The sequence below is a fragment of the Emydura macquarii genome, unplaced genomic scaffold (genome assembly GCF_026122565.2).
Source record: "Emydura macquarii macquarii isolate MOO-44397 ecotype Brisbane River unplaced genomic scaffold, CSIRO-AGI_Emac_v2 contig_1947, whole genome shotgun sequence".
Classification (NCBI taxonomy): domain Eukaryota; kingdom Metazoa; phylum Chordata; order Testudines; family Chelidae; genus Emydura; species Emydura macquarii.
The window spans coordinates 1,713,243-1,738,862 of NW_027132084.1; the positions used below are offsets into that span (position 1 = coordinate 1,713,243).

The 25,620-nt window shown below is 46.1% G+C and overlaps 1 protein-coding gene across 2 annotated transcripts in view; it reads right to left on the reverse strand.

The window, feature by feature from the left end:
- Positions 1-18,852, reverse strand: part of PTP4A3 (protein tyrosine phosphatase 4A3) — a 171,464-nt gene extending 152,612 nt beyond the window's left edge. The window contains exon 1 of one of the 2 annotated variants that reach the window (XM_067558337.1): positions 18,701-18,852. The gene's annotated coding sequence lies outside the window, so the exon portion shown is untranslated. The remainder of the gene's footprint in view (positions 1-18,700) is intronic. The other variant, XM_067558336.1, reaches the window with a different exon arrangement.
- Between the last annotated feature and the right edge of the window lie 6,768 nt (positions 18,853-25,620).

Sequence of the window (25,620 nt, forward strand, 5' to 3'; positions counted from 1 at the left end):
ATTTTTTATGGGAATGGAGCAAAACCCTACGTTATCGGAACAGCAAATCCCGCTTAACCTCAGAATACCATCGCTATCAACTTTGGGGGCACGAAGCAAGGTCCCAACGCCCTTTATGTTTATCGAAGCTCCAGAAGCCTGCGAGAGGCAGGCAAACAGGTAGAGAGAGATTACGTGACATGTCCAAGGTCAAAACAGCAAGTCAGTGTTAAAGCTGGAAAAGAACCCAGATCTGACATACTCCCTTGCTCTAACCCCTAGACTAGACTTCTATGCAGTTGCTGGTGCACGGGTTTACATGTTTCTAGGAGTCCTACCTTTCCAAGTGACAAATATATTTCCTAGTGAAAATTTTCACCATCACAGACATGAACCCCTCTTTAGCAGTGCAGTGAGGAATTCAGACAAACATGGGTAATATGCAGAAGAACTGGAACCAAACTACAGCAGGGAAATACTCTCTCCAGTTGTCAGCAGCCTGGCAGGTTCCATTTATATTTGCATTTCTTCCCTTTCCACCTACTTTTTATACCCTACAAAAGGTGTTTTCCAGCAAGAGTCTTTGAGAAAAATCCCCATCACTGAGGACTGCCCATGCAACACCACCCCAATTACTGCCAACCACGGCTATCTCCAACAGCAGGATTAGAGTTGCAGAAATTGCTTCTGATGATGGGGCACCGGAAAGACGCAAGCTTTTATCAGCTGCTAGTTGTGCAGCAGTTACAGCTACTAGAGAATTTGCTTTGGTTTTTTAATCTACAAAGAAGCATGACCACAAATAACCCCTCCTTTACAGGACAGTCCAAAACCTCATTTAAACCACTCATTGTCTTGTTCCAACCAACCATCTAACACACTGGCCTCCTTTGTCCCTTCCTATAATCTGGTCTTGGTAAGAGCAGGCTTTTCCTTCACTCCCACCATCCTGAACAGCCTTCTTGTATCCAGTGTCTTTACATTTTATTTCAAATCTCTTTCCAAGCCATCATTTAATCTTTACCCGGATCACTTAATGTTGCTTGCGCCACATTTGATGCAAAATCTAGGATCTGTAAAACGCTTTTTCAGAAATTAGAGACCAACAGAGAAGTTTCAATTAAAAACAAAACTTTAGAAGCAGCAGGTAGAAAACCATTCCCTTGCAGTGTCCGCAACTCATACTGTAGCACCACGCTACAGAAATTGAGAGAAATTTGAGAGAAATTAATACCAACGGTAAATTAACTAAACTGACATTAGGGTCCAATGCTAAGAGAAATACAAAGGAATAGCAGACACTGCAACAATTCTTTTAAAAGTACTTTTGGCTTTAAGATCACGTGCAGTTTGTTAGTAATGGGTAAGGTTCTCTTAAAAAAACTGGATTATGATTTTTAAATTGAGTGCCTCTTAAATATATAAACCCATCAAATGCAGTGAGTATTAAAGAGGTGGAGAACTCCACTCATGGGGAAAACAAAGTGACACACTGACATGCAGAAATTCTGATGATGGTGCCAGGTTCTGCAGGGAGCTCTAACTATACCACAATAATCAGGATTGGCTGGCCTGAAAGGGAAACGCCTCTACAGGGCAAGCACCACCAGACAGAAGAAATAAAAGGGGAATGTGAGTAGGTGAAACCCAAACAACACATATAAAGGGGGGAAATGCCGAAGATACCCCCTGCTCCCCCAATAAGATCATGTCTTCACTACAGAATCAACTCAAGTTATCGGCACTCAAGTTACCCTAGCTTGGGTGAGCACGACCACACTACGAAATACCACTCAAGGTGCTAAGAGTGGTCCTGTTAACTGCGGAGGAGTTGCGCTAAATTGACCTGTAGCCAACGCCTAGGCTTAGCAGAATTCAGGGTGGTTTTTTAAATTCATTTTAACAGATAACACCTATGTTTATTTTAAACATTTTTTATTTTTATCTATTTCAGTTTTCACAGTGCTGAGAAACTGGGGGGGGGGGAGGGTCAAACAATGGAAGGGGGTCAGAATCACTTAATGACAGTAGACGTTGAGACTCAAAAAGTTAAAGCTTTGTAACAGTTAAAACACGCACAGTCAGCATCAGTGTCAAAATATACGAAGCAAATATCCTTAAATCAAACTCTGACAGGTTCTCAAGCAGCATTTTTCTTACTTTGTCTATCCATAAATTTTGATCATCATAGATGGAAATACTTTTGTGTGTATGGTGAAATTGACATTTACCAATAAAAAACTGACACATCCAAGACTATCTGCACTCACGTGGCCAGCCAACTCAAGTAAAAAAAGGTCACCAATCCTCGAGGTAAGGGTTTGTGTTTGGACAGGATTAGAGTTAGGGGGCATCTTTCTAGTTAGGGCTTGTCTTCACTGCAGAGTTAAGCGATATAAACTAAAAAAAAAAAAACCTGACAATCTCACCACTGTGATTAGCAACTTCATAATGATCAGTTAGCCGGTGCCATTGTACACAAATGGATATGTTCACCCAGCACTAGTAGCTTGAGAATGAAGCCTATTAATCAGGTTGAGAAATTCCTTTGCTGCTACTACTTCCCAATCAAATCCCTGCAATTTAGAGGAATAAGAAAGTGTCTTGTTTACGGAGCCCAGTATTTAACAATCAGTTTTCTAGTCGATAAACACTCAAGCGTAATGCACAGATCTTCCCTTGTTCCTGTAAAACTGGCTGGCTTTGCTCCATTTTACTCTCTGCTTTTCTGTGTGCGATCGTGGCATCTCTTCTCTTGCACTGACTTCAGTGCAATGTTTCTGCAACACCTTGGCCGAGCGCCCCTCTGCACAGTCCCCAGTCTGCTGTGAGCAGATCCAACCGCTGGGTCCTGCATGCTTCCAGGACAAGTGGGGCTGGGTTGAGCGGACTCTGTTTCTAGTTCCAGGTCCACAGAGCACAAACTTCACCTGACACTACCTTCCTTGTGCCATGGGACTGCACATACCAGCTGCCCTAGACCTTGAAACCACTGCCTTAGATCCCCCCGACCCTCCAGAGTTCTGCCCATGCTCTGGGAACTCTGGTTCTGGGACAACATGGAAAGAAGCAAGAAACAGGCTTGGGAAAAGCCTTTGTCACAGTCACTTTAGTCTTAAAAGTACTTGAGAGCTACAGATCTTTGCAAGACGCAAGTCTCTTGACACCTTTCCTTAGTTGGTTTTCATCCCATCTGTGAACATGGAGTTTGCCAACATTTCAGGTTGGGCAGAGTCCCTCCTGCATAGCCTGCTTCCAAGCGGCAATGGGCAGCTTCCCGACCCTCTCCCCCTTTCAACTCAACTCAGAGCAGCATCCCACTCAAAAAGTCTCTCTCTTCTTGCCATGTGTTCCACTGGAAAATCAGTCAGGCTCACCACATACAGGGAAGAACACAAGAAACAGCCATTCTGTGTCAGACCAATGGTCCAGCTAGCCCAGCATCCTGTCTTCCATCAGTGCCAGATGCTTCAGAGGAAATGAACAGAATAGGGCAATTACGGAGTGATCCATCCCCTGTCATCCAATCCCAGATTCTGGCAGTCCGAGGTTTAGGGACATCCAGATCATGGGTGCATCCCTGACCATCTTGGCTAATAGCCACTGATGGACCTATCCTCTGTGAATGTGTCTAATTATCTGTTGAACCCAATTACACTTTTGGCTTTCACAGCATCCCCTGGCAAGGAGTGTGTTGTGTGAAAAAGCACTTCCTTTTGTTTGCTGTAAACCTGCTGTCTATTCATTTCATTGGGTGACCCCTGGTTCTTGTATTATGTGAAGAGGTAAATAACACTTCCCTATTCAGATTCTCCTTTACCATTCATGATTTTACAGAAAATCTGTTGCTCCATAAGCGTGAACAGGTGGTTGAGAGAGAAACAGAATCAATGGATGGCTTCTCGGTGATCGTCATTCAACAATGCATCAAAAACCTTTCCTGGGCAGGCACTGTCTTCAGTGCAATACAATAAGCTGCCTAGGGAAAGTTGTGATGGGTTCAGCACATAACACAAAAATGAAGGTCCTAATCCAAAATGGAGTTCACAATTTGATACACACATGCCACAGTCATGGTTTCCTGCTCACTAACCCTACATTGTGTCCTATCCCTCCTTTACCATATTTTCCTCTTGATTCTCTCAAATACTTCACTTCTCTCAGGGCTTGTCTACACATGGAATTGCTCCTGATTAACACCATTTGCAGACACTTGCTCCGGAATAAGAGTTATCCAGGAACAGCCTTTGTGCTTTAAATCCACACCCTACCTTAATCTGCCCTTGTAAACAAGTCCTAATTTATCCCATCAGTTTCTCTTCGCCCATGCACACCATTGTACACATCCATCCATCCCATTCACACAATTCAGTGAGCCTTAATTAGCACAACAATCAATGCAATTGCTTCCAGAGTGTGAACACATAGACAGACCCCTCTGGATTCTGCCTCAGCAGCAAGATCTGCCCAGGCCAAAGGCAACGCACTGTGCCTGGGATTTGATTCCATGTGTCTATTTTTCAGCAGGGTCCAGGCCTGATCCAGTGTCAGACTGATACACAGCACAGTGCCATCACTTGAGTATTTTAACCAGTAACGCCCAACATGGAATCCCTCCACTCCACCTCCTTCATCTGAGGAGGCTTCTGACATTCCTGTATGGACACTGTTCAGCAGTCTTGTCTTTCCGAGCAAGCTCTGGCTAGCTGGAGTCTGAAAAGTTTGAGGTCTTTCTTCCCATCCCTCTCTGGATGTTGGAAGGGATTAAAAACCACTCGGTATTTGGCACCCACTCCCACTCCAGAGCCACCTGGCTGCTGCAGAGATGGGAGAGCTTCTATTGGTCTGTGCATCCCAAAGTCTCTTTTGGAATTGTGATTCTTTGCGAAAAGCTCCATTCCCTGCCCTAGAATTTCCCAAGCACCAGCTACATGAAATTGACCCGACTGACAGTTTCACAGGTGCCGGCAGGATACTCAGTAGGGGCAGTGACTACTGAAAAAACTGCCTGGTTGCAGCAGAGGCACTGGAGCCATCTCCTGTCAGATTCAGAAAGCACTGCATTGGTTTACACACTGTTCACATTTCGTAGTTCATCATCACAGCCATTGGAGCTGAAAACTATACATAAGTTTTTAGTGAGTTCTTAGAGTCTCAAGAGAGTACCGTCAAGTTCAGCTGAAAGGTACTCATCAGAAGGAAGCGGATTTTTTCCCAAGACTCAACAATTCATTGCCAAAAAGTCTGCTCACCTGTTGGACACAATTAGTTGCCAGATAAATGCTCTCATCTAATCTAGTAGAGCGTGAATCCAAACAGATGTGTTTAAGATTTTACATTTTTCATAGCCAGGCAATTTTATAAATGTATACGAGCTGCAGGAAGGTCTAATACCACTCTTTTGGGAGATCTTGGAAGAACTGTTATTCTTGGCTGTAAGATCACTTATTCCCAGGAGGTGGAAATGACTAAAACTACCATCCCAGACTGAATGGTTGAAAAACAATCTCTAAAGGCACTCAAAACCCCATCCACTTGAGAAGTAAATGCTAGATGCCCACAACAAGTTAGTTACATAAGAGTAGCATTCAGCAAGTTGTAGAAGGTGGCCATTGGTCCAGACCATTGGTCTATCTAGCCCAGTATCATGTCTTGAGACAGTGGCCAATGCCAGGTGCTTCACAGGGAATGAACAGAAAAGGGCAATTATTGAGTGATCTGTCCCGTCATCCAATCCCAGCTTCTGGTAGTTGGAGGTTTAGGGACACCCAGATCACGGAATTGCATCCCTGACCATGCTGGCTAGTAGCCACTGATGGACCTATCCTCCATGAACTTATCTACATTTTTTTTTTAAATCAGTTATATTTTTTGGCCTTCACAACGTCCTATGGCAACAAATTCCACAGACTGACTGTGAGATGTGTGAAGTGGTTCATTTTGTTTGTTTTAAACCTGCTGCCAATTCATTTCATTGGGTGACCCCTAATTCTTGTATTATGTGAAGGGGTAAATTTGTAATTCTATGCAGTCAATTTAGGACTTTATTATCTTGAGTAATTTTGTATCATCTGCAAACTTTGCTTCCTCATTGTTTACCCTTTTTTCCAGACCGTTTATGGATATGTTGAACCACACAGGTCCCAGTAACAGATCTATGGAGGATCCCACTATTTACCACTTGCCATTGTGAAAACTGACCATTTATTCCTACCTTCTGTTTCCTATCTTTTAATCAGATACTGATCTACAAGAGGACCTCAGACTCACCGACTTTGAGGCTAGAAGAGACTATTGTGATCAGGCAGTCTGATCTCCTGCACATCGCAGGCTGCAGAACCTCACCTGCCTCCTTGTGTAATAGACCCCTAACCTCCAGCTGAGTTATTGAAGTCCTCAAATCATGATTTAAAGTCTTCAAGTTACAGAGAATCCACCATTTAAATCCACCAAATGACCCATGCCCCGTGCTGTAGAGGTAGGTGAAAAAACCACAGGTGTCTACCAAAAATTCCTTCCCAACCCCAAATATGGTGATCAGTTAGACTCTGAACATGTCAGCAAGACCCACCAGCCAGACACCTGGGAAAAGAATTCTCTGTAACAACTCAGAGCCATCCCCACCTACTGCCCCATCCCTGGTCATTGGGAATTTTTGCTACTAAGAGTCACGGATGGGCCACATACCATTGTAGGCAATCTCATCATACCATCCCCTCCATAAACTTATCAAGCTCAATCTTGAAGTCAGTTTGGTCTTTTGCCCCCCTGCTCCCCTTGTAAGGCTGCATCAGAACTTCACTCCTCTGACAGTTAGAAACCTTCGTCCAATTTCAAGCCTAAACTTGTTGATGGCCAGTTTATATCTATTTGCTCCTGTGCCAACATTGGCGGTTAACTTAAATAACTCCTCTCCCTCCCTGGTATATATCCCTCTGATGTATTTATAGAGAGCAATCATATCTCCCCTCAGCCTTCTTTTGGTTAGACTAAACAAGCCAAGCTCTTTGAGTCTCCTCTCGTAAGGTAGATTTTCTATTCCTCAGATCATCCTAGTAGCCCTTCTCTGCACCTGTTCCAGTCTGAATTCATCTTTCTTAAACATGGGAGACCAGAACTGCACACACTATTTCAGATGAGGTCTCACCAGTGCCTTCTATAATGCCAACAACAGTCACCTCGCCTGATGCATTTTAGGATTGCATTAGCCTTTTTATGGCTGCGTCACACCGGTGGCTCATAGTCACCCCATGATTGATCAATATGCCCAGGTCTTTCTCCTCCTCTGTTGCATCCAACTGATACATCCCCATCTTATAGCAAAAATTCTTGCTGATAATCCCTAAAGTGCCTGACCTTGCACTTTGCACTATTACATTTCATCCCATTTCTATTACTCCAGTTGTCAAGGCCCTCCAGATCTCCTTGCATGATATTCCAGTCCTCCTTCATGTTGGTAATACCTCCCAACTTTGTAGCATCCACACATTTTATTAGCACACCCTTTGTGCCCTCTTTGGTGTGGGATCTTCTCAAAGGCTTCCTGAAAGTCCAAGTACAGTTGATCATCCTTGTCCACGTTTGTTGACCTCTTCAGTGAATTCTAATAGATTGGTGAGGCATGATTTCCTCTTTACAAACACCGTGTAGACTTTTCCCCAATATATCATGTTCATCTATGTGTCTGATAATTCTGTTCTTTACCATAGTTTCAACCAATTTGCCTGGTACTGAAGTCAGGCTTACCAGCTGTGAAGAAGTGGAGATATTCTTGGGGTTTTCTCTGAGTGTTGTGTACGTGCCTCAGTTTCCCTCATATGTTACTCGTGTATTTTGGTGATGGGACCTGGGTGTGTGATCATTGCAAGGGCCACTAGAGGCCTTTCCCCAGCCACACATATACAGACAAAGTCCAGACCCCTTTGCGCTCCTGGGTCAGACAGCTGCAACAGGAGGCGGAAGGCAGAGACCAGGAGTTCCACCTTGTTCGGGAAGGAGACAAAGGACTGGGGAGGGGCAAGGGGGTAAGGGGTTTGTGGGGTGGCTAGACGGAAGGACAGGCCCCCCCAGAAGGAGGCTCGGGAGCAGAGCCTGAGAATGGACTCTGACGCTCCCTAGCTGTTTGCTGCTGTAACCTCTAATTAAGCTGCTAACAAAAAAGTCTTTCTATGCTGAGATCCTGAGAACTAATAAACCCTTCTGATTTCCACGCTGGCTGTGAATCACGTCTGACTGCAAGGCGGGGTGCATAGCCCTTTGGGGGTGTGTAGGAGCTTCCCAGGGCCCCATCTAGGGAGACTCACAGGGGGAGCTCAAGCGGAGCAGGGGAGCTGAACGCTGTGAGACCAGATTCAAGAGGCGGCTGCGCTGGTGTGGGGAGACCTGGGGGGAGAGAGGGGCAGACTCTGAAGCACCAGAATCCTGACTGGCTTCACCCCGAGTGGTTCCAGAGCCCTGCTCCTGGGGGACTCCCTCACACCAGCAGAATGGTGAAATTGACAAGAATGACAGTCTCACAGCCGACGTAAGGGACACAGCGTCTACACTGACTCTGCGTCACGCTAACTAAGCCAACATAAGCCCTACGCCTCTCGTCAAGATATTTTTATTGTGTCGACATAGCAGGGGAGTTACATCAGTGAGGAGGAGCATTTAAGTCTGTACACCTCCACTGTTTTGTCCACAAAAGCTAACTTTTTTCTGGTGCAGAACTGCAGCCGGGGCAGGTCTGGGGCCAGGAGTGGAACTGGGGGCAAGGCCGGGGGCGGAGCTAGGGACCGAGGCCAGGCCTGGGAGTGGAGATGTGGCTGGGAGGCAGGGTCAGAGCAGAGCAAGGCTATGTAGCACTCCTCCGCTCCCCATGGAGGATGGCCCTGGCCTGTCGTGCCCCCCAAACGTTCCTCTGCACCCCCCTGGGGAGACACACCCCACAGTTTGGGGTCCTCTGCTTTGGAAGAGCAGTGCATTCTAAACTCTAGTGAAGACAAAGCAGTTTGCAGTTTTCACACAGGTTAACAAGTCCAAGGTAAACCCCTGGTCCCCCATAGTCTAACCCGACCTGGTAACTCCTGTGAGAATGACAAAACTGCCATGTCTTCACTCAGATTTGACTTGAGAACAAACAATCTTAAGATGTTAGAAGAGAGCTAAGTAGGAAGAACCTTGCTTAAAACCCAATTTTAAACCATGGTTCTCCTGCAATCCATTTTTTTTTAAAGACTTATTAACTTATAATGAGCGCTGTAGTCAAACCTCATTGCTGCTACTATTGATCGCTTTTTTACTGGAAGCAACCAAGCGATTTTTAGCTACTAAGACATACAACAATAAAAAAAGCATGTTTTTGCTTGCATTGTATAAGAATTATTTAAAAAATCAATGAGTGTTTCTTGGGAGCTGTTACATTACCTAATTAACAGCCATGTACCAATGACATTTTTTAACTTCTGTGAAAGTACCAGAAATCTGACTAAGTAATTACATTGAATTTATTGTATTTGCTGGAGTGCGGCAGGAGGACCTCCTATAGCAGGTCTTCCCCCAGTACGGGCCCAATTATCTTCTCAGTGAACGGATGATTTGTCAGAGGACTGTTAGCTCTCCTAAAAGCACCAGCTGCTTTATAGATCTGCATTTACTCATGCTTCCCCTGAAGTGTAATTAATTCTATAGCAGAAGTTAACATGTGATAACACCAATAGATGGCATTGCCTAGAATAAAATGAAGAAATATGCACATGTAACTAAGAACAGTTGCTGGCAGTTGTGTACACACTGCCCTAAAAGTAACTGTGATGCACTATCTTCAGAAGACAGTAACAAGGCACAGGCCATGTCTACACTAGCATTTGTGTTGGCAAAACTTTTGTCACTCAGGGAGGTGTAAAAAACTCCCCCTGAGCGACCTACGTTTTGCCAGCATAAGCGCTCATGTGCACAGTGCTATGGTGGCAGGAGATGTTCTCCCGCCAACAAAGCTGCCGCCACTCGTTGAACAGGTTTTATTATGTTGACGAGAGAGCTCTCTCCCACCAGGATAATGGGGCTAGAAGAGCTCTCTTACACGAGTGCTGCGTCGCTGTAAGCTTGTAAGTGTACACCTGGCCTTACTCTGATTTCTGAGAGCTGTCTCCTGTTGCATGACTTGTATTTAAATATATAACCATAACTCTGTGTGCAGATAGGTATTCTGTACTTGGGACCCAAATCCAACTCCCACTGAAGTCAGTGGAGGCCTTTCCTTTGGCTTCACTTGGCACTGAATCTGACCCCCTAATGTCCTTATTTTGGGCTGCCTCCACTAGAGAATTTTGTCAACAAAAGTCAGTTTTAGTCGACAAAACGGTGGAGGTGTACAGACTAAAATGCTCCTCCCCACCGACGTAACGCCCCTGCTATGCAGACATAATAAAACCTCAACGAGAGGTGTCGGGGCTTACATCGGGTTAGTTAGCACAACGCAGTGTCTATACTGACAACTGTAGACACTGTGTCCCTTACATCAGCTCTGAGGCATCATTCTCCTCAATTTCCGGAGCAGCAGTGAAATTGACAAAGGAAGCCCCTCAGAGAGAGGAGTAGCCTGGGCCTTCTCCAGCACCCTTGTCAATCTCACAGCTCAGCCATGAAATTAACAAGGCTGCCCAGCTCAGGGCAGAAGGGTGGGAATCTGGGACAACTGGACCCCACTCCCCAGGGGTGAGAAGCCCTGAGCAGCTTCCCCTGGCTCCCGGTGGGGAATGGGAAGTGGGGGGAGGAGGGGAAATGGGCAGCCTATTGAGAGCCCAGGAGTCTGTGTGGCTGAGCTCTCAGCTCCCCACACTACCCCTCTTAGGTCAGTGGAAGTTCTCCTGGTGACTCCGCTGACCCCAGGAGAGTCGTGTGGACAGCAGCCACTGCCGTAATTACTGTGGTGGCTGTAAGTCGACCTATGTTAGATCGACTTATTTTTCTAGTGTGGACAAGGCCTTAGTTTAAAGGTGTCTCTTCACAGAGTTAACGGACGTTATCAACATTTAATTCAATTCTCTCGCATTAGGCTCACTCCAGTGAAAGCAGCCACACTGCGGAAAAGCTTTCAAGCTGCTGTGTCCACACTGCTCTGCACTCACTCATGTGCGTCACTAAGATTTCTGGGGGCATTCCCCTGGTTCTTTGCCCTGCCGTAAGCTGAGCTGCTCAATGAATTCTTCCCCAGTGAACCGTAAGAGAACTTTGTCCTTCCTGGGCACACAGGAGGAATTCTGGAAAGGCACTGCAGGAAGCAGCCGTAAGTTGAGCTGGTCTACATCCACGTAGTAGTCACACTAGCAGCTGGTTGTGCTTACTCTAGTTTTAGCCTTTCCCCCAGCATGCCAGCCAACTCAAGTTAAAAGAACCACCACACTCAAGACAAGTCCACTTTGTGTGTGGCCAGGACTTGCGTTAGGGGTTGTGGTCAAACTATAACTCAAGTTCCTCAACTTTTCACTGCCTCTCAGGCTGACCAATATTGTCTCCTAGTATGCCTCTGTCTGTATCTCTCTGCCGTCTCTTGCCTTATACATAAGCCTGGTCTACACTGGAGAATTTAGTTGCCAAATTCAGCTTTTTGCGCCAAAACAGTGCTGGTGTACACACTGAAGTCCCCCGTTCCCCCCAACCCAACTCTCCTAACCACCTTGACGAGAGGCGTAGAGCTTTTTGTGCCAAACCTTTCGTGACAAAGTAACAGTGCAGACACCATGCTTTGTTATGTCGTGGTAAATAGCCTCCAGGGAGCATCCCACCATGCCCATCCTGACCACTCTGGCCATCAGTTTGAATTCCACTGCCCTGCAGCCATCCACCCCTCTCCTTTTAAAGTCCCAGGAATTTTTGAAATTCCACTTCCTGCTTGGTCAGTGTGGAGAGCTCACATCTCATCTTCCATGCTGACCAGGGTGGCTCCACACACCCAACACTCCTGCTTGGAGTGCATCAGAGCTTCTGGATCTGATCAGCATTTGGGGAGAGGAGGCTGTGTAGTCCCAGCTCTGCTCCAGCCGAAGGAATTATACCACCTACGGTCAAATTTTTCATTCAATGGTAGAGAAGGGCTATGCACTGGACATGCTGCAGTGCCGTACGAAAAGCAAGGAGCTACGGCAGAGGTACCAAAAGGCTAGGGAGTCAAACGATTGCTCTGGTGCAGAGCCAAAGATCTGCCTCCTCTATAAGGAGCTGGAAGCCATCCTCGGCAGCGACCCCACTTCCACCGCCAAGAGACCCACGGATACCTCCATGGGCCCGGCAGCAGCAGACACCAGACTTAACCCCGACAAAGAAGTGGTGGACAAGGAGATCAAGTTGGAGGATGATGTGGAGCAGGGGACCAGGTTATTTGCTGACATGGGGAGCCAGGATCTCTTCTCAATCCGAGGGTTTGAGCCAATCCCAACCCTACAGCTCCGGTGTGCAGGATGCAGGAGAAGGAGCTTGGGTAAGTGATTTTTTTGAGCTGATGCTGCTCCGTTATATGAGATACAGCTGTCCTTTGCTTTCTTGCATGATATAGCTGGTTGAAGAGAGAGAAATGCACAAGAGTAGCTGTGTTTGCATGTGCTTCCCATTCCCCTGTTCTGCTAGGCAGTGCAACGGAAAAAGTGTGTTAATGCACACAGATTTCACAGGAATCCTCCAGAGAGATCTGGGAAACTTTCCTGGAGGTAGTCACCAATCCTTTACTGGGAGATTCCTCGGCAGAGCTGTTTCGTTTCTTCCCCTGCTGGAGAAAACTTTCCCGTGCCAATCGACAATCACCTATGCAGGGACCACAGCGGCGAGCAGCATAGGGACCGAGTTCGAAGCTGCTCGCAAGGAGGAGATGCACCCTAGCGTTCCTGCTTACTCTCAGGAGTGAAATATCGGCTTCTATGGCCCCCACCTATGGAAAGTGGTGACACAATTTGAATTTTTTTCCCTATCTACCTGCATTAATACCCCAACCATCCATCCAGAATCTTTCCGCAGCTTAAGTGCCCCTTCCTCCCCCCCACCACCACACACACACACACCCCTGGGCACAACTCAACATGCCCAGGTTGATTGTCAAGCTGTGTGCTTGCCAGCTGACAGTGAGAAAGGGGGGTATTTTACAGTTATGCGGCAATGCTGTTAGTGCACGGACAATAATGCTTCTGTTCATTGTTTATTGTGCTCCTACAGATGTGCCCCTGAGGGGGAACCCCCACACACACCTGCCAAGTGCCTGCAACTGATAAGAAAACGACCACGGAAAAGCAAACAGGAGATGTTTCAAGAACTCCTCCAGTCCTCTGAAGGGGAAAAAACAGGCATGGAGACATACTGTGCCCAAAAATCAGAAAATGTATAGGTAGGAGAGAAGGGAAAAACAGAAGCGAGTGACAGCGTATGATAAAAGCCATGGAGGAGCAAACGGAGCTGCTCAAGACACTCAATATTGCAGTCTGAATTCATGCATGCCCCCACCCTTGCAGCCAATACAGAACTGCTTTCCCTGCCCTTCCCAAACTCCACCCACACATTCTTACCAAACTCCCGGCCCGTCTCAGTACCCCATTCACTCCACCACTTCAGACAGCTTCCAGAACGATAGCTGGACGTACACCTAACTGTCATAAGCTCACACTGCACCTCACTGCTTACTCCAACTTTTCATGTGTGTTGTGAATCATTGTTATTTAATAAAGACAATTTTTGTGAAGAATAAGCGATCTTTGTCTCTTGCACACAGCGGTTGCACCTCACATTGATATGCAGTGCAAGCTGAACAGCAGACATAGCATGGCACTGTGCTGTTTATAAAGACACCTTATTGATGCTTAGTGTCAAAACAGTTCCTCAGGCCTCCCTGATTCGAATGGCCTCCCGTTGTGCCCCTCTAATAGCCTTAAATCTAGCTGCCTTGCAGCTGAAGATGAACAATCTGCCTCTGCGCTTCACCCAGGGGGAAATTTTTCACCCTTAGCTTTACATATATCATGGAGCACATAGCAGGCAGCTATAACCCTGGGAATATTTTCCTCATTTAGGTCTAACCTGCCATAAAGGCATCACCAGCGAGCTTTTAATCTGCCAAATGCACATTCAACAGTCATTCGGTGCCTGCTTAACCTATTATTGAAGCAACCTTGCTGCTATCCAGATTGCTTATATAAGGCTTCATGAGCCATGGCAGTAAAGGGTAGGTTGGGTCCCTCGGGATAACTATAGGCATCTCAACATCCTCCATTGGAATCTTTTGGTCTGGAAAGAAAGTCTCTGCTTGAATCTTTCTGTACAGGCCAGTGTTCCTGAAGATGCGTGCATCATGCATCTTGCCTGACCAACCTGTGTTGATGTCAGTGAAACGCCCACGGTGATCCACAAGCGCCTGCAGTACCATTGAGAAGAGACTTTCCCTCCAATTTTCAAAAAATAAATAAATATTTAGACATCTCTCCTCTGTGCTGAGACCAAGAATGAGAAATTTCAGTTCTTCTTGGTCCCAACTGAAAATTTCACCAAATATTATGCATATGAAAACAAATGAGGTTTTAATTTTGCCGGCACAGACTAAAGATATGGAACGACACCAATGTTTGAAGCCAAGTGATCAAGAAGCTATTGCACTGCAGTGATGCTCCAGAATTTAAAATGTCATTGTTTCAAAAAATTAAGTTTCTAATCTTTATGGTTGTGAAACAAACCTTCCAAATGTGAACTGAATTTAGCTTGATGCAGCCCTGTCTTCCTGAATTGCAAGCAGCCTGAAATAATAGCTCAGAAGAGTATGAATTACCACATTCCTCTCCACTGATTAACTCTGGAACTGAATGACAATTGTGATGCCCTACTGGGTGCTGCTGAGAGTCGCAAAAGTGGAGAACTGGCAAGGACATCTGTATTAAGCATTTTTGAAACAAGATAGAGTCCCAAATCAGTAAAATCCCCCCGTTCTGAATTTACTTCCAACTGTTACAGAATACAGCACCAACATGACACAAATCAGGGTGCCTTGCTGAAGAATTTAAATCCAGTTTGCTGCAAAGTAAAGGATCTTATGAAATGAGTTGGTTATATACACGATGTATCAGCTTCCATTGACTTGTGGTTTGTATCTTTCTATCAATCACTGCATATGCATCCTTATAAGGCTTTGTCTACAGTAGGTGAATAGCTGTATACTATATCGAGAAAGCACTCCTAGTATAGATGCAATTATACCGGCCACTACGCTAGGGACTTCTGCCGGCACAACTATGTTGGCCAGGGATCGCCTCTCTTCACATCCCTGACCAACGCAGCTGTGCACCCAGAAGTCTGTAGTGTGGACCAGGCCTGAGGCTTGTATTCTTGCTGAACTAGTTTGCCAAGGAGGCTGCACATAAAAAAAATCCATTCATTCTGTTTAAATCTCAGTTCCTTGGGGTGGGAAGATAAAGTCTAATTGAATTAGTTAGAAGCTGGCAGGAACATAAAACCCCAAGAAAGATTTAGACTAATTGCTGGGATTAGTAATTCTGGTTCGACAAGATGTACACCACACACATTTTGGAATAAGATACCAGCCTCCAGAGCTACCGTCTCGAAAGGATCTGACCAACTGAACACTGAAGTTCGTTAATCTATCTAGGCCCCAAAATGACGGTCACATGAAGAAGAGGTTGTTTTTTATTATTTCTATCACAGTAATGCCTAGAGGACCCAAATGAGATCACTGCCCCATGAATCTATTATGCAAAATACTGTACATATGTGTGTGCAGACACTCTCCTGAAGAGAGCGTCACTGCCCCAAAGAACAAGTAGACAAGACATACAAAGGACAGGAAGGGAAACAGAGGCAGATAGGTGAAGTGTTCTTATGTAAGCGACTTGACTAAATTCATAGCAATTCAGTGACAGAACTGAGAACAGGACTTCTGACTTCAGCCCAGAACCCATCCACGAGACCATACCCCTTTATCATTTTCCATAACAACAGATTCAGGACATGCAATACGAATAGTTTACAATAATTTAAGTTAAATACATGGCCTGGGAGGGAAACTGAGGGCTTGTCTACACGTATAGCTGTGCCACTGTAGCACTTTAGTGAAGACGTTACTACACCTACGGGAGAGCTTCTCCTGTTGGTGTGGTTAAGACACTTCTGCAAGAGGCAGTAGCTTTGGGAGAAGCTCTCCCATGGACACAGCCCTGTCTACAAGGCGGGATGGGTCAGCATAACTACATTGCTTAGGGGGTGTGGATTTTTCGTAGTTATACTGATGTAAGGTTGTAGTGTAGACCTGGCCAAAGCCGTCATGAGAGTCTAACAATTCAGACACACATTCTGGTGAGAGATCCTGGGGACATTCCCCAGACCAGTCTTTACTTACTTAAAGCTGAAACTAATGTCAAGGAAAAAGATACTCAAGTGTCTAGATCCTGGCCTGTTCCTTCTGTGTGGCCACTACCACTTTCTCCATGAAGCATCCATTATTTCTGCTCTTCAGATCCCAGAGTCCTCATGTGCCACTGAAATTTGAGCACAGTATGCAACAATGTATACCATCCCAAATACACTCATAAGAACATAAGAATGGACATACTGGGTCAGACCATCTAGCCCAGGGGTTCCCAACCTTTCTGGCTTGAGGGGGACAAATTTCATTTTTACAACCCTGAAGAGCCGGCAGTCTCCGCCAGCATCCTCCCCTGCAGCCAGACGGAAGGAGTTCAGCAAGGAGGCATCCCCCGGCTGCAGCAGGGAAACCGCACGCGTCCTGTAGCCCTGTGCGCTCCACCTGGGTCCCTAGGCGCTGGGGTCCCTTCTGCAGCCAGGGGGGATGGGAGATCAGTGCTCCCCTCCCTCTGACTCCAGCAGGGACCCCAGTGCACAGGGACCCAAGCAGAATGCTTTGCTCTCTGCTAGAGCCAGGGGAGGGGAGCGCTGATCTCCTCTCACTCTGGCTCCAGCAAGGATCCCAGCACTTAGGGACCGAGGGGGAGCGCTTTGCTGCACTCCCTGCTACAGCCGGGGGAGGGGAGCACAGATCTCCCATAAACCCTTGGCTGCAGCAAGGAGCCTGCCCCGGTCTTGTACCCCAGCAGCAACGCGCTCCGCGTGGGTCCTTAGGCAGCAGCTCCCTTCTGCAGCCAACAGGAGGGGAGCTGCGGGCCATTTTGAAAGACCCCTAGGGGCCACTTTTGGCCAGCAGGCCATGGGTTGGGAACCACTTTCTAGCCCACTATCCTGTCTTCCAACAGTGGCCAATGCCAGATGCTTCCGAAGGAATGAACAGAACAGGGCAATTATTGAGTGATCCATCCCTTGTCATCCAGTCCCAGCATCTGGCAGTCAGAAGCTTAGGGACACCCAGACCACCCTGGCTAATAGCCATTGGTCTATCCTCCAGGAACTTCTCGTGTTCTTTTTTGAACTCAGTTATACTTTTGGCCTTCACAATGTCTCCTGGCAACAGCTTCCGCACGTTGACGGTGCATTGCGTGAAGTAATTCCTTTTGTTTGTTTTAAATCCGCTGCCTATTAATTTCAACATGTGACCTGTGGTGCTTGACTTTCTCCACCATTCATGATTTCATAGACCTCTATCATATCCCCCCTTAGGTCATCTCTTTCCTAAGATGCAAGGTCCCAGTCCTTTAACTCTCTCCTCATATAAAAGCTGTTCCACACCCCTCATCTTTTTTTTTTTTTTTTGCCATTCTCTTTTTCCAATTCTTTTTTTAAGGAGAGTGACCAGAAGTGCACACACTATTCAAGGTGTGGGCATACCATGGATTTATATAGTGGAAATTATATTTACTGTCTATACCTTTCCTAACGGTTCCTAACACTGCTAGCTTTTTTGACTGCCACTGCACATTGAAGGGATGTTTTTAGAGAACTATCTATGATGCCTCCTAGATCTTTTCCTTGAGTGGTCACAACTAATGTAGACCCCATCCTTTTGTATGTATAATTGGGATTATGTGCGTTACTTTGCATTATCAGCACCGAATTTCATCTGACATTTTGCCCTGACATCGAGTTTTGTGAGATCCCTTTGCAACTCGTTGCAGTCCGCTTTGGACTGACCTATCTTGAGTAATTTTGTATTGTCTGCAAACTTCGCCACTTCCCTTTTTCCAGACCATTTCTGAGTATGTTGACCAGTACAGACCCTCGGGACACACCACTATTTACCTCGCTCCACTCCCAAAACGGACCCTTTATTTCTAGCCTTTGTTCCTTGACAGGTTAGCTGGGCACAGTGCTCAGCATGACTCCACCACCACCATCTTCCTCCCAGGGCAAACACCTTCGGCGTGACACTGCCTCAAGCAGGATGCTCTTCACTGGAACGTCACCCCATCAGCACCCCCCTCGCGGCTCTCCAGCACGACCCCTAGCACCCCCCGAGTGCACAAAGCTCCAGGACACCATATCCGGGGGGGGCATCCTCCATCCCGCAGCTCCAGGGCATCCCCCTCTGCAGGAGACGCACCCAGCTGCAGGGCATCCTGTGCATGGGGGGGGGGCTTTTGCCACCCTCCAGGGCAGCCCAGGGGCAGGGGGGGCCGTGCATGGATGTGGGGGGAGAAGAGAGGCTCATCCCCAGCCTGCTCCGCGCACGGGGTCCCCCCCCCCCAGCCAGCAGCCCCGAGCGGGTCAGGGCAGGTCAGGGCCCCTCGCCCATTGTTGCAGCGGCAGCTGACGCCGCCCCGCCGCGCCCCGCGGCTCGCGCACTCACCTGCCGCGCCCGCACCGACCCTCAAAGGCGCCGCCGCAGCTCACGCCCTCCCCCGCCGGCCGCGCCGCGCCGCACCGCACGCGCTGGGCTCGCCCGCTCTCCGGCTGAGTGAGTGAGTGAGTTCCCAACCCCCGCCGGGTCCGGCGCGCGCCCGCGCACGAGACACAGCCGCCCGGCCTCCACTTCTCCGGCGCGCGCGCGCGCGCCCAGGGCTCGCTCCTCCCCGCCCGTACGCACGCACGGTAGCCCCGCCCCCCCTTTCCCTGCCGTTCGGAGAGCCGCTGGTGTCACGTGGGTTCCGGGAGAGCCAATGGGAAGTGTTCGAAGGGCTCTGTGTGTGTGTGTGTGTGTGTGTGTGTGGAACGGGTCTGAGGGGAGGGGGGAGGCGATTAGAGACGTTAGGGGGGCACAAAGGGGAGGAGCCAGGGGGTGGGGGAGGGGCAAGAAGATATGGGGGGAGGGGCAAGGGGGAAAGAAGGGGGCGGGGTGAGAGGAGGGAAGGGGCAGGGAAGGAGGGGGAGAGAGAAAGGGGCCAGAGGGGAAGACAATGGAGGGGCAGGAGATGAGGAGGGGGCAGGGAAGCAGCGAGGGTTGGGCTAGTGTAACTGCACCGCGGCCCTGACTGCCACGGGGCGGTGCTGCTCTTGCCCACGGCCCCAGCCAAGTCCCAGGAGCCTTTCCTTGGGCGACTCGCACTATAGGGCTAGTGACACACAGACCACAAGGAGTCGTGATGCTCTGCGCTGTAGGACGAGGGTGAACTCGCCTGCTAAGCCAATGAGCTGGGGGAGGAAGCCGGTGACACTGGGAGGCATCCCAGAGGCAGCGAAGTGGCAGGGCACGTTGCAAACGGACGCGTCGCTTGGCCGAGTGTAACCTCACACGGTTGTCCCAAAAACAGGTGAATATCTCTTCAAAGACACCAAGAGCTTGGAACTTGCAGGATCCTTTGAGGAAGACGGCTTCGGAGTCTTAGCCAAGTTACCTGCCCAATGTGAAACAGCTGTTAAAAAAGCAACCACTGTACTCGGGAGCATTGAACAAAGGTGCAGAAAAATAATATTGAAAGGCACTAATTAATGTGTGTGTGCACCCCTAATCTCTACTGCAGGGAATCCGGACTGTCCAACCGTGTGTCACAGGTTCTATACAATAAGCACCTGATGGTTTCTTTCACTTAGGTCAAATGGAAAAGGCCTTATCCAAAGCCTACTGACTTCAGAAAGATCTGGCTAGGAACTTCCAAGTGGGCATGCTGGCAGCCTGTTGACAACCAAGAAGCCATAGGCAGTCAAGAGTTTGTACAATATCTAAAATATTATTATGACCTGTTATCAAAGAATGATCTGTCTTCACTCTGGAGTACTGTGGCCAACTCACTTTAAACAGAGATGAAAGGTTCAGAGAAGTGCAACAAGGATTATTAGAGTTACTTGCATACGGTAAGAGGTTGCAGAACATCAGATCAATAAGCATGGGAAGGAAAAGCATTAAAATATAAAGAAGCGTCACTTGAGTGATGTGTTTAAGATTAGAAAGGATTAGCATAAAAACAGAAAAATCCTTTCCTGCTTAATCCATCCCCATAATTCAACAAGGGGTTACTTGAATTTAACAGCAGATTAATTTGGCACAAACATGGAAATATTTCTTCATACAGTGCATAGCCAGCTTGTAGAATTGAGTGCTGCAACAGTTTAAAAAGTCAAATGCTATTGCAGGATTTAAAAGAAGGCTGGATAATTTCCTAAGCAATATACATAATAAATTTTATATGGTGCAACTCACAGTAGCAATGCCAGATAAACTCTAGATGTGATGACATTACATCAGTGGTCACTACCCTGGAGATGTGGGTGATTTAAAAGCTGGAAATGCTTAGCTCTTCAGGGCAGGGGCCTTGTCTTAGGCTGTCAATATGTTTTTTTTTTTATTATAAATCACCATGTATATCTAGGGTGCTATATAAATATCTTAAAGTTGAAGGAATGAGAACAGAGCACCTGTCTTCAGCACTAGCTGCCTCTCAATTTATTTTTGATTGATAGGACTCATCACTGTAGCATCTGAGTGCCTCACAGACATTAAAGAAGTATTATGGTCTGTTTTTTACAGAGACAAATTGAGGCACAGAGACAGATTAAGAGCCTGGCCTAAAGTCACACAGAAAATCTATAGTAAATCTACAAATCGACTCAGAAAAGGGTTGGAAGAGAACTCAAGAGATCATTTAATCCAACCGCCCCCCCACGCACACACACACACACACTAAGGCAGGACCAAGTATGGCTAGACCATCCTTGACAGGTATTTGTCTAATGGTTAGACTCTAACCTGTTCTTAAAAACCTCCAATGACAGGGATTCCACAACCTCCCTTTAAAATCTATTCTAGTACTTAACGATCATAATTAGAAAGCTTTTTCTAATATCTAATGTAAACAGATTAAACTAGCTCTGAGGAGTCCCAGAGATACGCTTTAATCTCAAGACCATCTCTCTTCTTTGGTGAAAGACACTAAAAGAGAAATGCCTGAGAATACTTTTAATTTTTATAAGCATTATTGAACTAAGCCACACAAGACCCTGCTGGTATCAGGATTTACAGATGAAGAAATTGAGGGCATGTACACCCAGTAAATGAAGGTGTGATTGTAGTTCAGGTATACCCATACTATCTTTAGCTCGTAATGAAGACATGTCAGCATAGACTAGCAATCCGGCATGTACCCAGGTCCTCGGCAAGCTAGTACAGGGGCAGTTACATCTTCCCTACTATTGTTACATGCACTAGCTAGATTAAAGCTAGCACAGGTATGCCTACCTGTGATTACACCTTCATTTGCTGTGTAGATGTATTCTGAGGATCACAGAAACCTGTCCATGGTTGCATCACACGTGTGTCACTTTGAGATAAAACTATCTTCTGGATATCTTCTATTCTATGATTCCCATCACTGTGATATCTGAACACCTTTTTTGTCTATTTAAATTTTGAACTCTTTGGAGCAGGGACCATGTCTTTTGCTGTGTTTTGGGAAGCACCAAGCACATTATTGGCTTTCAGCATGTAACAATAACTGTGACCAAATCAGGAATAAAATCCAGTGTGCTTGGCACTATACAAAGCATAGAGAAGGATACAATTCCTGCTCTGGAGCTTACAGTCTAAATAGATAGTACAGACATAAAATGCCCTGAATGATCAGAGGAAGGGTCTCTATTACAGTGTTGCGAGTTTGTTGTTCTTTTATGATATGATGTGACAATATTTGTTATGTGGGTGGGCTAGCACATGTTGGCTTTGCAGAAGGTATGAGTTCAAAGGAGAGATTGGAAGAAAGAGAGGTTGCCTAATGCACTAGGATTATGAGAGATTTCAGGCATAAAAGAAAGGATAAAAGAAAGCATGAAAACGAGTGAGGGAGAATATAAGAAGAGCAGTGAGGCTGGAGATGTGGGCAGAATGAAGTGGGGAATGGGTGGGAATGAGATCAGAGGTGCAGCAAAGAACAGCACTTGACACAGTCTTGTGAGGATGAGAAGTTTGAACCTGCTGCGGAAGAGGAAGATGGTTGGATGGAGATGCAGCACTTAAAAGCCCTAGATATGGATCCAGATGCAGCTAAGGCAGGAATTCCACATAGTCATTACAAGTTTTCCCAGGATAATTTTTATGTATGATCCAGCAAAATGTCTGATCTACAGGTCAGCCTAGACCTTAGCTCTAGGAATTTTAATGTTACTTAAGAGATGTTGTGGTTGGTTTGTTGCTTTATGTACAGAACAGGAAAATATGGTTTTAAGCTACCTGTGGCCAGATCATGATAAATGTTAAGTGCCCTCTATACTGTTTGGATTTAATACCTTACCGAAGGTGCTCTGAACCTCATGGCCTTGGGCCAGAACATTCTAGTTCATGAACACATGTAATTCCATTTCCTTTATTTTAATGTAAGTTACTTGACTAATGTATCATGTCTAGATTAGCATTAAAGTTTTGTTGTTTACTGTATGCCTTACAGGTGACCTGCAAAGTTAAAACAATACAGATCTGTGCTCTTTTTAGGTTTGTTTATTATGTGTCACTACATCTTGAAAGGTTGGGGAAGTTCCCCCCCACACTTGTTTTTTTTGTGTTAGAAGTTCAGGCCTGATGTAGGCCTGGAAAACCCTATTGATGGTGGAAGAACTGGTAGGTTTATGATATCAGAGGTACCATGTAAGTGAAAGCAGACTAATTGAGAAGGGAAATTATTTTTATTCTAACTGTGTAGAACCCTATGGGGTTCTGTGATAGGGCTTACACCCATCACCTGTTAGACAAGGGGTTAAGAGCCAATTAATGCACCTGGGATTCATTGATTGCTTGCCTCCTGGCCAGAGGGGGTAGAGTTAGATAAGGAGCATTAGGCACCTGGACCTTATAAGGAACCAGAGAGAACTAAGTAGAAAGAGACACATTCTTCCTTGGTGAAGAGGATAGGATTTTCCTGTGGCTAGAAACCCACAGAGCAGGTCAGGTTCCTGTAGGGGTGGTAGGTAGGTAGGTAGGGTCAGTTAAAACACTTGAGTGGAGCCCAAGAGGGATGAAGACTTAATGGCTCAATAGAGAATGGAGACTAAGCACAGGCTGCAGGAAGCAGCATCAGGGGGCTTAGAGGTAGGAAGCAGCTAAGGAAAACAGTAGCACATCTGAAGAAGTAGACCTAGCTGCTTAGTGCAGGGGTCAAGCCCAGAAACTAGAGTAGATGGTGAGCCTGGGTTCCTGTACCAGCCCTAGAGGAATGAGAATGCAAGCCAAACGTAAGGAATAGTGAGGCCAGAAGGGGGCTGAAGACTGACCCCCAAGGGCTGGGCTGAGGAATAGCCCAAACAAGTCCACAGGCAAAACCAGACATGACATTTCTAATATTTCCATGGTAAAAAAACAAGCGGAAGAAAAACCTTTGAAAATAACTTTCAGGATCCGTTTATGCATCATACACAAGTAATAAAGGATATAATTCCATTTTTTTCCCCCTTGGACGTCTCCTTTCCTTTCACCTTTAAGATAGCAGGTTTTGCTGTGTAACTCCCTCCAACCGCCTGAAACTGATGACAAACTAAGTTAAAGAGGAACAGAGGCTGAGGATGGAATGACTGCTGTGTTCATTAAATAGTAAGTAAATTGCTTTTGGTGTTCACAGGCTTGATGCTGCCAATCTGACTCAGATAAAACTATAGACTTCCTCTCTTTTGACAGCATTGGATGCACAAAGATTGTCTGCTAAAACAATATAGAAACATCAGCTGTTTCCTTTAAAAAAAAAAAAAAAAGAAGAAGAAGGAAACAGGAACAACAAAAAGAACAAAACCAAACACAAAGTAAAAGTTGCCAGCCACTATAGTTGGTAGAATATTTTTGACCAAATCCCAGCTTCCCTACACTAGTGTAACCCCATTACCTTCGATGGAACTGAGGGCAGAAGTTAACTCAATGTACATTTATTTATTTGTTCCATGTTTTCTTTAACCCAATGCAGTGCTTTGCAGCATTGTTGCAGCCATGTCGTTCCCAGGATATTAGAGAGACAGTGGGTGAGGTAATATCTTTTATTGGACTAAACAAGCATCACTGTACTTCTTCAGTAAGTGCTAGAAACCTGACCTGGTTATTTCTTCATAAGTGAAATGGTAGTCACTCTCTATGTCTCAGGGCTTGACTTCACCACTGAGAGTGCAGATTAGTGCCAACTGTGGTGATGATTTTTGCAAGGTAAACATAGTCTTCTATGAACTGCTCAGAGGCCAGCAATACAAAACCCCTCTAGGTAACAACTTCAGGTCTCTTTGCCAGTCTGGGTCCATATCCCATAGTCACTCTAGCCCTGCCAGACTTCTGTCTAGTTTAGAGAGAGGTTTCCACATTTGGGCCATTGCCTTAAGAGGATCAAGTTGAATCTATGCTAACTGTAATTTCCTGGCTTTGGAGGGATTATTCAGCACAAATATTGACAATCTCCTTGCATTTCAGCAGCTTGTAATGTCCTTTTCAGCATAATGCACTGAAAAGCAATTTGGGATTATTGTAACCCTCCTGAAATTACTAGTTTTATAGGGTTCTATCCCTCTAGTCAATGGGACTACGCACGTTCTTAAAGATAAGCACATGCCTAAATGCGTTAGTGGACTGGGGCTGCAGTATTCAGCACTGTACTGGTTCAAGTTCATAAAAGGAAGAGGAGGCTTTTTCTGCCATAGCTTAAGTTTTTAAAGGGAGGATTTTGGACCCTTGAAATGATTCTCAGATGCCTGCTTTGTCAGTTTCTGATCCCTGATATTTCCTTTTTCAATCCTTCCCTGCTCTGAGATAATTTTCATTTCAGCAAAATTCAAGCTCTTTAGCCTAAGATGCCAGTGTACTCAATCAGTGGAAATAATTATCCTATTCTGTATCACTGCTGACAATACCGCTCACTGCTTCTGCAGAAAAGTGATTATGTATTTCTACAGTTAATTTACAAAAAGTTGCTACAGAAACCACTTCTCCAGGACTGGTTTTTTCTTTCTGAATGAGCTGGAGAGGAAACGAGACAATCCAAATCCTCCAATTTTTTTCTTTATTAGTCTTACCTTCTCACAAAGGTAGAAACTCCAGCCTGTGCCTGTCAAGAGTCACCGGATATATAGGATCAAGGTCTGGAATTCACGTTAAGACTCGGACTAATTGGACTGCATTCCACACATGAATGAAAGTGAAATTCTCTCCCTTGTGGTACCACCTTCTTTCTTCCCACTCATCAAAACCATGGTTGTATGCTTCAATTATTACCCAAGTATTCGTACCCACAGCAAGTTCAGGCCATCAGGAACTAGGAGCCCTGAACAGAGACTGCATCCAGACCTGGAAGGTTATATGTGCAAGTGACCCTGAGAGAG